Genomic DNA, 15,966 nt, shown 5'->3' on the forward strand with positions numbered 1-15,966 from the left:
GTTTTTACAACAATTGGCAATGGTTTCATGGTCATGTAGATTCTTAATTCCAGATGAATTCAAATTTCACCACCTGCCGTGGGAGGGATTTGAATCCAGGTCTCCAGAACATTGGCTGAGTTTTTGGATTAATAGTTTAGTGATAATACCACTAGGCCATCCCCTGTCCAATAAGACTTCTTCCTGGGGTGTTTCAATTCCTTGAAAGGGAAATACTCATAGAGTTTAGCGTCTCTGAGTTCAGAGAGCTGTGGAAGCCCAGGGAAGTACACGAAAAATCAGCTGCACTGGTTGCTCCTGACTTGGAAGGTAGTGTATTAACATCCGACACCAGGAACTGAAACTGCAGCTTGCTTTATAAGCCAGAAATCCGACAATGTTGGTGTTGTTAAATGCGGTACTAAAGTGAAGCACTATTAGGTTGATCTTTGGGTTTGTGCATGTCCTAAACACCACCCAGAAGCATCTGAAAATGACCGGCAAGCTTTCCCTGCATTTTGGCCAACATTGCCCCCTGAACCAAAGAGCGTGAGGAACAGATCTCATCCTCATTCATGCAGTTCATATGTGTGTCAATGAGAGTTTTGGCCCAAAATGGCTGCTGCATTTACATCAACAGCAAGTTATTCTCCAACACATTTTCTTGCTGTGAATGTAGCCCAATCCATCACGCAAACCAACCTCCCATCCACTGACTCCGTCTACACTTCCCATTGCCCAGTCCAAACCAGCAAACCATCTCCCACCCATTAACTCCTTCTACACGTCCCGCTGCCTCAGAAAAGCAGCCAGCATAATCACACACACATACCCAGAACATTCTCTTTTCCACCTTCTTCCATCAGGAAAAAGAGACAAAAGCCTGAGACCACATACCAACTGACTCAAGAACATTGATGTGTGGGTTAGGCTGATTGGCTAGTGTCAGGGGGAATAGCAGGGTAAATACATGGGGCTAAGGGGATAGGGCCTGGGTGGGATTGTGGTCGCTGCAGACTTGATGGGCCAAATATCCTCCTTCTGCATTGTAGGGATTCTATGATTCTAAGAACAGCTTCTTCCTTGCTGTTATCAGACTTTTGAATAGACCTGTCTTACATTAAGCTGATCTTTCTCCACACCCTATCTGTAACTGTAATACTACATTCTGCACTCTCTCTTTTCTTTCTCCCCTATGTGCTCTGTGAACGGTATGTTTTGTCTGTACAAGAAACAATGTATCCCGATACATGTGACAATAATAAATCAAATCAAATCAAAACAAAACAAATCAAAGTGTTTTGAGATGTTACTCAGGAAGATGCTACATAAATTCCCTTTAACTATATTAAGGGTTTGATGTACATATTTTCCAACTCATAAAGGCTATTTTACCTATCAGGCCCTCCCAATGAAGAGTAGCACTCATAGCTATCACTGCTCAGGAAATTGTGGGCCGTTGGACCCAATTTACTGTCCATTTATTGAAGCAGATGATTGCTGGCTCTGAATTTTCCATTCAATGCAATTTGTAACATTACTCCTCACAAAGAGTGAATGACAGGGAAACAGCCTGATGTGCTCTGAGACTGGGATTCAGATCTGAAAACTCTGTGCCGTAACTCCAACCCACCTAAATCTCAGCCACTGTCATTTTGAAGATGGCATATCATGGCACTGTTTTGATGGTTGGGGGGAAATGGAGGAGTAGGAGGACTTAACAAGCAGACATCACAGCCAGATGACTTATTAACTTATTCATGCCAAGAAGGAGGTCCGTATCATCTTCAACATGGAAAAAGGATCATGTGGAATCTAATGGCTAATAACGAGGACAACTTATGTTGAAGGAAGTGGCTCCTGTTTGACTCACTGGGATTTGATTTGATTTAATTTGATTTGATTTAAGATCATAATACCATAAAACATAGGAGCAGAATTAGGCCACTCGGCCCATCGAGTCTGCTCCACCATTCAATCACGGCTGATATTTTTCTCATTCCCATTCTCCTACCTTTTCCCCATTACCCCTGATCCCCTTATTAATCAATAACCTATCTATCTCTATCTTAAATATACTCAATGACCTGGCCTCCACAGCCTTCTGGGGCAAAGAGCTCCACAGATTCAGCACTCTCTGGCTGAAAAAAATCCTCCTCATTCCTGTTTTAAAGGATCACCCTTTTAGCCTGATGTTGTGCCCTCTGGTTCTAATTTTTCCTACTAGTGGAAACATTCTCTCCACATCCATTCTATCCAGGCCTTGCTGTATCCTGTAAGTTTCAATAAGGTCCCCCCTCATCCTTCTAAACTCCAACGAGTACAGACCCACAGTCCTCAACTGTTCTTCTTACAACAAGCTCTTCATTCTAGGGATAATTCCTGTGAACCTCCTCTGGACCTTTTCCAAGGCTAGCACATCCTTTCTCAGATTTGAGGCGGGGAAGCAGAAGTTCTCCAACTCATCTTACCTCACCACAGCCCACAAAATGCGTTCTCGACATATCATTCCCTCCTGCACACCAACCAACTTAACTCCTACCATCAATCCTGCCATCTCTACAATCATACTTGTGACAATACTGTGCCTTTAAGAAAGAAAGTTATTTTAAGCATGTTCTCTGCGGTTATAATCAGCTCTGTTTATTTTTCATTGTGATACTGAGCTGCCTGAGTAGATCTCCTTTAATTGGTGCTAAAATGATATAATGGGCGTTTTGTTTATTTTTACTCAGGGCATAATGCAATGTCCTGGAGCTTATGCCCCTTTTGAATTGTCTGGTTTGCAAATGATTGACAGGTCATGGTAAGATGGTTCCTTCCTAGGGAAATCCAGAGTTAGTTTCAGTTTAGCTAGTTAGAAGCTGTTTGGAATCCAGATAGAAAACAATGTATCTGTCTCTCTCCCTGGTATTGGAAATTCTGCTGGCTACGCAGAGGTTGTTGGGGCTCTAAGCTGCAGGCAGTGTGTTTGTGTGTCTCTGTCTCTCCTTGGTATTGGCTGGCTAGCTCGTAACTAGAGGCAAAGAGTGCCTCTGTCTCTTGAAGTGAGCTGAGAGTTCCAGGGTTGGAAGGTGTCAGAATTTTCAACTCAACATCCAAACTACAACAGATGTTGGAAAGCTGCAAGATCCAGTATTACGTGAATCCAGTAATGAAGGGGATAGACAACAGGCAATCTACATCTGTAAGTGAAATAGCAGCTAACCAGTGTTCAGCGTGTGCAAGTCTTCACTGCAATTCTGAAAGATTCTACCTTAAAATGTCAATGAACTGATGCCATCTGACTGTTTCCAATAGTTTTTTTTTGTTTCCATGGTTCCAGCATGCTGTGTCCGTCTTTCTGTGCCAAGCCTAGAATGGGGTTTATGTTTGCAGGGATGTTTGTGTTGGAACAGTGTTTTTATGAGTATTTTAGCTCATGGTTGCTTTTTTTCCTGTTTGCAATTGGTAAATGTTATTGCTAATTTTCTTTTTATGTGTTACTGTATTCTTAAATAAACTCTGTTTGATAAAAGCTCCCTAGTGGGTCACTTTAATCTTACCTGGGGTGAAACATCTTATGCTTACCCATGCCATATTCCAAGTGCAAAACCTCCCATCTCAGTTGATTCCATCGAACACCTTGGAATATCTGATCTGAATGATAACACATAACACTCCCATCCCCTTCTCCTCTACCTTTGATCTCTTGGTCACCTCGAGAACTGACTGCCAGGGTTGCTATTTTCCCATTTCTCAGTAAAAATGGAACCCTCAGAATTATTTAGCTACTTATTTGAAGATGTCAGAGAAAGGATTCATGAGAATCGTTCCAGGGGATAAAGAAAATCAGTAAAGTGGATAGATTGGAGAAGCCGGGGCTGTTCTCCTTGGACAAGAGGAGATTTGATAGAGATATTAAAAGTTATAAGAACACACAGAGGCATTCTGGCCCCTCAACCAGATCATGGCTGATCATTTCATGGACTCAGTTCCACTTACCCACCCGCTCACCATAACCCTTAATTCTTTTACTGGACAAAAAGAGGAAGCTTGGCCAGAATAGAGAGGGATAAGCTGTGACCATTGGTGGGAAAATTGAAAGACAGAGGAGACCAATTTGAAATGAGTGGCAAAAGGATCAGAGGCAACATGAGGAGGGGGTGCACTGTCTGAGAGTGTAACGGAGACAAACTATGGCTTTCAAAAGGGAATTGGGTAATTATGTGAGGAGACCATCTTTTTCAGGAAAAGCGGAGGAGTGGAACGAGGTGAGTTGTTCTTCATAAAGAGCTGGCACGAACATGATGGGCCAAATGGACTCCTCTGCGTAAGCCTTCTATGATTCTATCTAGCTGCATTGCTAAGAAAACTAAAACTGAGTTAAACAAATTCTAGCATGCAGAGCATGAATTGGTAAGGTTGATTTAATTCTCAAAAGTCAATTTAAGAAGGGCTAATGTAATAGAAGAATTAGTCTAGCTTGACAAACAAGATCTGTTTACACTGTAAGCACTGCACCAGAATAAAATGGGCAGGATAAATCTTTGTCAGCTTCGAATGCTATTAAAAAACTGCTTGGAAACAATAATCTCTTGAGTGGAAGCCGTCAGTCGTCTCGATAAACCGCTACAATCTCTTTACCAATACATTAAGAGCCGGGTTCTAGGAAAGCAATTGTCCACGCCAACCTAGTATTTTTATATGTTATGCAGAATATGATGCCTCCTCTCCAGAAGTGGATCATGTCTTGCTTAGCTACAGCTCCACAAGAACTATCATCTTGTCAAGGTGCCTCCCTCATGGGTCATCCGTATGTCTAGTTACATAGAAATAGCAGGTGTATGCCATTCAACAGGAGCTGGTGGGGGAATCCAGAACGAGGGAACACAGTTTGAGGATAAAGGGTAAACCTTTCAGGACTGAGGCGAGGAAAAGTTTCTTCACCCAGAGAGTAGTGAGTCTGTGGAATTACACCACCACAGCAAGTATCTAAGGACAAAATGTTGTGTGATTTCAAGAAGAAATTAGATATAACACTTGGGGGCTAAAGGGGTCAAGAGATATGGGGGAAAGGCAGGATCAGGGTATTGAATTTGATGATCGGCCATGATCATAATGCCATGATGTGGAGATGCCAGCGTTGGACTGGGGTAGGCACAGTAAGAAGTCTCACAACACTCGATTAAAGTCCAACAGGTTTATCTGGAATCACAAGCTTTTGGAGCACTGCTCCTTCATTACCTGTAAGCATCAACTCTATAGCATAAGATGGGAGGAGGCTTGTGTGGAATATGAACACTGGCATAGATCTTTAAGAAACGTCGAAACCTGTTGGACTTTAATCTGGTGTTGTGAGACTTCTTACTATGATCATAATGGTGGAACAGGCTTGAAGGGCTGAATTGCCTATTCCTGCTTCTGTTTTGCATGTTTTGATGTTTCTAAAAGGTCTATGCCAGTGTTTATACTCCACACAAGCCTCTTTCCACCTGATGCGATAGATTTAGTGCTCACAAGGACTCTTGTGGCCCTGCCCACAAGGTCATAGCACCCCTCCAAAAAGCAGTTTACCCTGCTGAGTGGTTGAGCTCGGTGGGGTAAAAGAGCATTTAACTTGCACCAGGAAATTGCGAAGGAAAAGGAGAAAGTGGAAGCGTAGGTGAAGACGCTGGCAGCTTGGATTCATTCTGCACTTTTAATTTAAACCCGGTGCTTGTATGAAAGACAAAATAATTTGCTTACACCTGCAGTGACCATGAATTATGGGCCTTTCACACGTCTAATAAATCCGGTAATTCACAACTCCTCAATCAAGCACCAACTCATTTAAATGGTAATTCCGAAGGCCTCCAAGTCGATAAATAAAGAACGGTGTTTACTGCTGTTCTCAGACAGTTGTAAGCACAATGGTATTGTTACCTCACGACAACCTACCAGACTCCCCAACTGAGAAACAAGTGGAGGAATTTGTCACTGTGGAGTCTCTCTGTGCTCGACTGTTCAATGACCTTTCTTGAATTCATCTCTAACTTTGTGCCAGATGATAGACTGAGGATTTCTTGCTTGGACTCTCAACTGCTAATTTAATAACGACATCACCATTAAATAGCAGCTCATGTTGAGGCGGGGTAAAATAGCGTGCGGTGGCACAGTGGTTAGCACTGCTGCTTCACAGAGCCAGCGACACGGGTTCGATTCCCAGCTTGGGTCACTATCTACGTGGAGTTTACACATTCTCTGTGCATAAGAACATAAGAACATAAGAAATAGGAGCAGGAGTAGGCCATCCAGCCCTTCGAGCCTGCCCCGCCATTCAATAAGATCATGGCTGATCTGTCGCTGCTCAGTTCCACTTTCCCGCCCTCTCCCCATAACCCTTAATCCCCTCTCTTGTCAAAAACCCATCAACCCGCGTCTTAAAAATATTTAGCGAGGCAGCCTCCACCACTTTAACGGGCAGAGAATTCCAGAGATTCACCACCCTTTGAGTGAAGAAGTTCCTCCTCAACTCCGTTCTAAACCGCCCCCCTTTTATCTTGAGGCTGTGCCCCCTAGTCCTATTGTCTTTTTTGAGCGGGAAGAGTCTTTCCACCTCTATCCTATCCATCCCATTCATCATCTCATACGTCTCAATGAGATCTCCCCTCATTCTTCTAAACTCTAACGAGTACAAGCCCAGTTTATCCAGCCTCTCCTCATAGCTCAACCCCCTCAACTCCGGTATCAGCCTAGTAAACCTCCTCTGCACTCCCTCCAAGGCCAAAATATCTTTGCGCAGGTGCGGCGCCCAAAACTGCACACAGTACTCCAGCTGCGGCCTCACCAATGCCCTATACAGCTGCAGCAAGACCTCCCTACTTTTATATTCAATCCCCTTCGCTATGAAGGCCAGCATCCCATTCGCCTTCCTGACCACCTGCTGCACCTGCAAGCTGGGTTTTTGCGACTCATGCAATCCGAATAGCACCCGTTGACCCCCACTCTCTGCCTCCTATTTGACAACCAATCCTCTATCCACGCTAACACCCTACCCCCAACTCCATGTCCCTCGACCTTCTGCAATAACCTCTTGTGAGGCACTTTGTCAAACGCCTTCTGAAAATCTAGAAAGACCACATCCACCGGCTCTCCTCTGCATGGGTTTCCTCTGGGTGCTGTGGTTTCCTCCCCCAGTCTGAAAGATGTGCTGGTTAGGTGCATTGGCCGTGCTAAGTTCTTCCTCAGTGTCCCTAACAGATGCCAGAGTGTGGCAACTGAGGGATTTTCACAGTAACTTCATTACAATGTTAACATAAGCCTACTGGTGACACTAATAAATCAACTTTAACATCTTTATATTGATTGGAGACACTGAGGAGGTGGAGATGACACCAACTGGGGGCACGATGGCACAGTGGTTAGCACTACTGCCTCACAGTGCCAGGGACTTGGGTTCAATTCTGGCCTCGGGTCACTCTCCCTGTAGAGTTGCATATTCTCCCTCTGTCTACATGGGCTTCCTCTGGGTGCTCCCACACTCTAAAGATGTGCGGGTTAGGTTGATTGACCATGCTAAATTGACCACAGTGTCAGGGGGTTAGCAGGGTAAATATGCGGGGTTACGGGAATAGGGCTGGGTGGCGTTGTGGTCAGTGTGGACTCAATGGGCCAAATGGCCTCCTTCTGCATTGTAGGATTCTATATAAGAGCTCAATATTATGGACGTAATGTTAGCCAGGAGCACAACATTTTTATTAAGTTACATAATTAAACAGTGGCACAATATTAGAGATGGATATGATATTAAATTGGGTATGCTACCATAGTAATAAAAGCAAAGTACAGCGGATTCTGGAAATCTGAAATAAAGATAGAAAATGCTGGAAAATTTCAGCAGGTCTGGCACTGTCTAGGGAGAGAGAAACAGCATTAATGTTTTGAGTCCATATCAAAAAGTTAACTATGTTTCTCTCTCCACAGATGCTGCCAGATCTGCTGAGATTTTCTAGCCTTTTCTATTGTTATTTTATACGATATTGTGCGTACATATTCATATTGGATTGCAATGTTACATAGAATCATAGAATCATACAGTGCAAAAGTGGCCCTTCGGTCCATCGAGTCTGCTCTGACACATTAGCAACACCTGAACTCCCACCTAATCCCATCTGTCAGAGCTTGGCCCATAGCCCTGAATGTTATGATGTGCTAAGTGCTTATCCAGATTTTTTTTTAAAGGACGTGAGACCACCCACCTCTACCACCCTCCCTGGCAGCGCATTCCAGATTGTCACCATCCTTTAGTTAAAAAAAAGTCCTCACATTCTCCCTAAGCCCCCTGCCCCTCACCTTAAGCCTATATCCCCTTGTAGCTGACCCTTCAACTAAGGGGAACAGTTACTTCTTATCCATTCTGTCCGTGTCTCTCATAATCTTATACACCTTGATCAGGTCACCCCCCTCTGTCTTCTCTGCTCCAACGAAAACAACCCAAGCTAACCCAACCTAACTTAAGAATTCCATGCCAGGCAGCATCCTGGTGAATCTCCTGTGGACCCCCTCCTGCGCAATCACATCCTTCCTGTAATGTGGCAACCAGAACTGCACACAGTATCCGACTGTGGCCTCACCAACATTCTATATGACTCCAGAAGAGCTTCCATAGGAACAAAATGTTAAGTAGATACATAATATTAAAGTGGCTCAAATTATATGATACTAAATTAATAATAAAATACAACTCAGAGCTGGAACTGGAAGGAATTGTGGACAAATACTATTTTGTGTTTTTCTGTTGAGTCAGTTCTGTAGTTTAATAAGCAGTTAGAATTTTTGATGCTCGAAGCACTGATAAATGTGAACTGTAAAAGTCTTTGGGAACATAATAATTTCACTAGCTGTTAATTATAGAGGGAAAAACAAACAGTCTCACACTGTTATTACAAGAGTTCCAACCTATCATTCACTTCCTTCATCGATAACAAAAGAATAGATCCATTCAAAGGTGAAAATATCCTTTCTCACAGGCTGCCGTACAATGGTTGTCGTGATCCCTAATTAGTTTAATATCCAATTGATTGATTGCAGTGGTGTGTCCCCGAGAATGGATGAAAGCACAGTGGTAATTTTTGTAATCCAGAGTCCCGGACTGATATTCTGGTGAACAGAGTTTGATACACTGGGGCAGCACGGTGGAACGGTGGTTAGCACTGCTGCTTCACTGCACCGGGAACCCAAGTTCAATTCCAGCCTCGGGCAACTGCGTAGAGACTGCACGTTCTCCCCGTGTCTGTGTGGGTTTCCTCCGGGTACTCCGGTTTCTTCCCACAGTCCAAAGATATGCTGGTTGGGTTGAACACCATGCGTAATTGCCCCTTAGTGTCGCAAGATGTGTAGGTTAAGGGGGTTAGTGGGGTAAATACATGGGGTTATGGGAATAGGGTGATAGTGGACCTGAATGCAATGCTGAGATGGTGCAGACTCAATGGGCCAAATGGCCTCCTTCTGCACTGCTGGTATTCAATGATTCTATCATCTATGACAGATTTCAATTCAACTAATTAATAAATCTGGAATTAAATACTGGTCTCATTAATTATTGGATATGCACATGGAGCACACCAGAATTATAGGGAGTGGTATAGCTTGATCTTGGGATTGGACATAGCTCGGCGCAACATTGAAGGCCGAAGGGCCTGTACTGTGCTGTTATGTTCTATGTAATAATGATCGTGATATTACTTGATTGTTGTAAAAATCCATCTGGTTCATGAATGTTCCTAAAGGAAGGAAAATCTTATCTAGTCTCTCCTATGTGTGACTCTAGGTCCAAAGCAATGTGGGTTGATTTCTTCTGAAGTGATCTCACCCTCAGTCATATCAAATCACTACCACATAAAAGCGCAGGGGCTCGATTTTATGGGACAGCAGGTGACTGGCCATCTATCCTCGCAAAAAAGCCTGCCAGCAGTTAATGCATCAAGAAGAATTCTGCCCGGCAACTAAAACGTGCTGGGGATGGACTTACCAAGCTCGCAATGGCATCTACCCACCCCCATCCCCGACTCGTTGTTTGGGGGGGGGGGGGGGGGGGGGGGGGGTCACATCCTCAAGAGCTGCCTATAGCCCCGGAAGGTGAGATGAGAAAGGGAGTCTGGGTGTCCTCAGGCTGGCACGGACAAGATGGACCAAATGGACTCCTTCTGTGCTGTAACTTTTCTACGGTTCTAGTGAGCACTGCCAAGACTGCAAGAAGGAGCAGGAAGAAAAGTGATGGCTGCTGGAGATGGGTAGATTCTGGCTTATTACAGCCAGGAGGGATCGGAGAGCTCAGAGAGGGGGTGGAGGTCTGGGCGTAGGTAAGCAGGCAGCAGGACAGAAAGATGGAATAACCTCTTTGGAGTAGGGTTGGGAGTTGCACCCAGGGCAACAGCAAAGGCTGGGCCCTTCCTTTCCTCCCACCTTTCTTTCAATGCAACCTCAAAAAGCAAACAACCCAGTCCCATCTGTCTGCCCAGCCATAAGACCATATGATATAGGAACAGAATTCGGCCATTCGGCCCATTGAGTCTGCTGCAGTATTCAATCGTGGCTGATACATTTCTCAACCCCATTCTCCCACCTTTACTCCATATCCTTTGATCCCCTGACCAATCAAGAACCTATCTATCTCTGTCTTAAGCGCATTCAATGACCTAGCCTCCACAGCCTTCTGTGGCAATGAATTCTACAGATTCACCACCCTCTGAAGAAATTCCTCCATGTTACAAAATGGGCAGTCTAATATCACTGTCAATTGGTTTGGTAACACACTCAATTAAACTTCATTTGCTTATTTAATTGTGACAACATCAGCACCCGCCCACTCACCGTATTATGGGTGGGAGAGTGGTGAAGACAGCACCCCTCATATTTTTATGTGTCCCTTCCCCACATGTCTGGTGGGACGTGGAATCCTACACCGTATGGACTGCAGTGATTCAAGAGCGTTGTACACCACCAGTTTCTCAAAGACAACTGGGGACAGTTGGCCTAGCCAGGGACAACCACATTCCATAAATAAATAATAAAAAAGGAATGAGTTTAATGGCACAGATCCAGTCTCACAGTGCTGCATAATGTGCGCACAGGAATGATTATCAACTGCTTATGTTAATCCTGAATAAGTGTGGCTTCCAATATTATAATATTATCGGGAAGGTGGTATTATCGCTGGACTATTAATCCAGAAAGTCAGCTAATGTTCTGGGGTCCTGGGTTCAAATCCCACCAGGACAGCTGGTAGAATTTGAATTTGGGTGGCACAGTGGGACAGTGGTTAGCATTGCTGCCTCACAGTGCTAGGACCCAGGTTCGATTCCCGGCTTGGGTCACTGTCTGTGTGGAGTTTGCACATTCTCCCCGTGTCTGCGTGGGTTTGCTCCGGGTGCTTCAGTTTCTTCCCACGGTGCAAAGGTGTGTGGATTAGCACGATTGGCCATTCTACATTAACTCTTTGTGTAAGGGGGATTAGCAAGGTGAATATGTGGGGTTAAGAGGATAGGGCTTGAGTGGAATTGTGGTCAGTGCAGACTCGATGGGCTAAATGGCCTCCTTCTGCAGTGTAAGGATTCTATTCTGTTCAATGAATGGCCTCCTTTTGCAATGCAACCTATTGAGTGTGCCTCGACTCTGTCAGAATATTTTAACTCCCCCACCCTATTCCATGGCTAATCTCCCTAACCTACACATCTTTGGACACTAAGGAGCAATTTGGTCAATTGACCTAAACTGTATACCTTATTATTGTACACTTTGTATAAATTATTATTGTATTATTATACAATTATTATTGTATCATTATTCATAGAATCATCATATTGTATTAATATAGAATATCCATGGTATATTTTTGTGGCATTTTCCTCACAAACATCAAATTATTCTAAAAGTCCTTTTTCTTGACAATGTCTTCCATTCACTTTGGCTTTTCTTATTATTATCCACATTAAATGCTGTGAGATGCTGTTAATTATGTGTAGGTTAATAGAGAAATGTACATTGCATGAGGGAAATGCAACTGTTTACATGCCTTAGGACATTTCTGGTTTATCAGTCTTAGCACAAATTCCCCAAACACCACAAATGCTGCCATTGTTTCAGCTTATTAGAACTTTCAGCTCAGAGTTAGAATGTCAGGGTTCGAGTCCCACAGCAGAACATAAATAAGCTTGTTTTGAGGTTGGCACTGCTACTGAGAATGCTGCACTGTCAGTGACACCTTAAGGAAAAGCCCCAGGCAATGGATCATGCCAGCAAGGAGAGGAAAATCCCAAAGTTCCTGCCATCACAGGCAACCTCCTGCATGTGAAATTCTTTGCAGCTACTTTTTTTTTATTCATTCGTGGGTCATGGGTGTCGCCAGCTGGCCAGCATTTATTGCCCATCCTGTGTTGCTTGAGGGCAATTGAGAATCAACCACAATGCTGTGGCTTTCATGTAGCCATTATGTGGAGATGCCAACGTTGCATGTAGGCCAGACCAAGTAAAGACAACAGATTTCCTTCTGTAAAGGACACTAGTGAACGAGATGGGTTTTTCCAACAATTGGCAATGGTTTCACGGTCATCAGTAGATTCTTAATTCCAGATATTCTTTTTTTATTGAGTTCAAATTCCACCATCTACCGTGGCAGGATTCAAACCCAGGTTCCGAGTACATTAGCTGGATTTCTGGATTATTGTTCCAGCGATAATACCACTAGGCCATCACCTCCCCATCCACGTGTCCTTGAGGGGAAGGTGGCAATCCAGATTTCGAATCCCACTACTGCAGATGGTGAAATTTGAACTGGAATTAATAGTCTAATGATGACATTGAAACCATTAAGTCTCCTAAAAAAAAACCCATCTGGTCCCCTAATGTTCCTTTAGGGAAGGAAATCTGCTGTCTTTACCTGGCTGAGCCTATATGTGACTTCAGATGCACAGCAATGTGATTGACCCTTAATGCATTCTGAAATGGCCTAGCAAACCGCTCAGGAAATTAGGGATGGGCAATAAATGTGGGGCCAATTAGCGATATCCAGCTGCCATTAATGAATTTTTAAAAAGAACAATGGTTCAAGTGCAGTGGAAAAGAAATTGCCCCTTTGTGTCAGGGGGACCAGCTAGGGTAAATACATAGGCTATGAAGATAGGGCCTGGGTGGGATTGTGATTGGTGCAGACTCAATGGACTGAATGGCCTCCATCTGCACTGTAGAATTCTATGATTCTTTGAACTTGCATCCTTCAAAAAGAAAGACTCCAGTTTCTAGTGCAGCTCCCAGGAATGGGCTGAATTATATGATTATGAGAGCTACCCATGTCTTGAAGGATGTTTCAGAGAATCCGACCATGACACACAGGGGTGGCACACAGCCTCACTGACAGCCCAACTCCCCTACCGCGCCCAAGACAAACAGCGTTTAATGTGTTTTCCTCTTTTTTCCAAAGCGACGAACATACTGACAATTTAAAGGTGTTTGATTAATTCAGGGACCAATGATCTGGCACATGTCTGGAGACTCGATCAAATTCATGCCAAGTTGGCGAGAGTTCCTTTGATTCCATGTGGACCGTAAGAACATAAGAAAAAGGAGCAGAATTAGGCCATGCAGCCCATCGAGTCTGCTCCACCATTCAATCATGGCTGACATTTTTCTCATCCCCATTCTCCTGCCTTTTCCCCATAACCATTGATCCCTTTATTAATCAAAAACCTATCTGTCTCGGTCTTAAAGAGACACTACGACCTGGCCTCCACAGCCTTCTGCAGCAAAGAGTTCCACAGATTCACCACTCTCTGGCTGAAGAAATTCCTCCTCACCTCTGTTTTAAAGGACCATCCCTTTAGCCTGAGATTGTGCCCACTGGTTCCATTTTTCCTATTCGTGGAAACATCCTCTCCAAATTCACTCTATCCAGGCCTCGCAGCAATCTGTAAGTTTCAACAAAATCCCCCCTCATCCTTCTAAACTCCAGTTACAGACCCAGAGTACTCAGCCATTCCTCATATGACAAGTTCTTTATTCCAGGGATCATTCTTGTGAATCTCCTCTGGATCCTTTCCAAGACCAGCACATCCTTTCTGAGAAATGGGGCCTAAAACTGCTACCAAATGGGGTCTGACCAGAGCCTTATACAGATAGAAGTACAACCTCACATTTTTTGGGTAGCTTCAAGATGTGCGGTCGGTAGCTCTGAGTCACCTCTCTGCCCCACCACTGGAGTGTCTTCCACAACTTACATGCAGCAGAATACTAGGAGAGCCAGAGCCTATTCCCCAGACTCCATGGGGCCAAAACTGACCTTTGCCAGTCACTCAAAGGTGGGTTCTAAGCCCATTTTGCACCATGCCATAGTTCCTTTACTATTGAAGTAGTATTAAATGGGACGCCAATCAGCTAGGAAGGGATAAAATCCTACAGTGCAGAAGGAGGCCATTTGGCCATTGAGTCTGCACTGACCTCAACCCCACCCAGGCCCTATTCCCACAACCCCGTGCAGTTACCCTAGCTCATCCCCCTGGCACTAAGGGGCAATTTAGTATGACCAATCCACCTAACGTGCAGATCTTTGGAGTGTGGGAGGAAACTGGAGCACCCAGAGGTAATCCACGCAGATAAAAAGAGAATGTACAAACTTCATACAGACAGTCACCCAAGCTGGGAATCAAACATGGGTCCTTGGTGCTGTGAGGCAGCAGTGCTAACCACTGTGCCAACACACTGCTATGGGACTTAGATGTTGTTCCCTGTGAATCTAACTCCTTTATTGTTAAAATAGCACTGACAGTTTGAAACAAACATGGTGGAGTTCCCTTGTCTTTATTGACATGGGAGTGGATTTTGTGGACTGATCCTTGGACATCCATGCTTCAGAAGCACCAGTCAATATTATGGGCTTGGAGATCAGTACAACATTCCTGATGTCTTGGCACCGAATCCCATTGTATGGAAGCTCTACATTCATTCATGAAAGATTTCACTTCTTTATAATGAAGAGGATCATCTCGGTGTTCCTCCCATCCAAGGTCAATGCATGATATGGATTCCATGTGACCCCAGATGCACAGAAATGTGGTTGTCTCTGAATTGCCCTCTTTAAAGGTCCAGCAAGACACTCAGCTGTATTCAGGAAGGCAGCTCAGTGCCAACTTGTCGAGTGTAATTGGGGATAGGTGGCAAATGCTGGTGATGCCCACATCCCATGAATGATTATTTTTAAAAATGCAACATTGGTCTAACCTATGATGCATTTGGAGTCAGGTTACCCATTGACATGAACTGCCTGAGTTCACAGGAAGCAAACTGAACCCCATTAGAGACGTTCCTTTCCCTAGCACAGACACTACGGGGGAACTCTACCATCTCGCCTGCCACACAATCGGAGCGGGCGAGGCTCTGACAATGGAATCTCTGCGGATCTCAGTCGGGAACTTCTAGTCTTGTTCTAGTGAGGGTGTAAAATCCCACCCTGTGATCTCCTGCATATAATAGATTTAGTGCAAAAAACAGAGGTCATTCAACACACTTCCCATAAATTAATCATAATTATTAGCCAAATACTCTTCGCGGGATTTGCCAGCCACGCGTGCCCCAAGACCGGAACATCCCGCCCGAGGTCAATGGACCTTCGCATGGTCAGTGTCCCATCAGCCACTATTCCCATGGTGGGCGGGATGTGAAAATTTCACCATGTAAATCTAATATCGTATTCTATGGGTCACAACATTCAACTCAACGTGAAACATTAATAAATTAAAGATAAGTAAAGACAAATATCATTGTAATTATTGATGAATATAGACTTGGTGTGTTCGTTTTTTGCAGAAATTTAAATGGAAAAGCCTCATGCAGTCTTCTCAGTTTTGAAGAACATCAAAATAAACGTCCTGACTTATAGGCCGGAATGCTACCACCTTGCCTGCCATGGAACTGGCGCGAGTGAGGGTCTGACAATAAAAATCTCCATTGACCTCAGGCAGGAATTTCCAGTCCTGT

General features: G+C 44.2%; 1 protein-coding gene across 1 annotated transcript in view; it reads right to left on the minus strand.

The window, feature by feature from the left end:
- LOC145349767 (contactin-associated protein-like 5) overlaps nucleotides 1-15,966 on the minus strand; it is an 803,770-nt gene that overhangs the window by 325,394 nt on the left and 462,410 nt on the right. The window lies entirely within an intron of this gene.

The sequence above is a fragment of the Carcharhinus amblyrhynchos genome, chromosome 11 (genome assembly GCF_965287045.1).
Source record: "Carcharhinus amblyrhynchos chromosome 11, sCarAmb.v2.hapA, whole genome shotgun sequence".
Taxonomy (NCBI): Eukaryota; Metazoa; Chordata; class Chondrichthyes; order Carcharhiniformes; family Carcharhinidae; genus Carcharhinus; species Carcharhinus amblyrhynchos.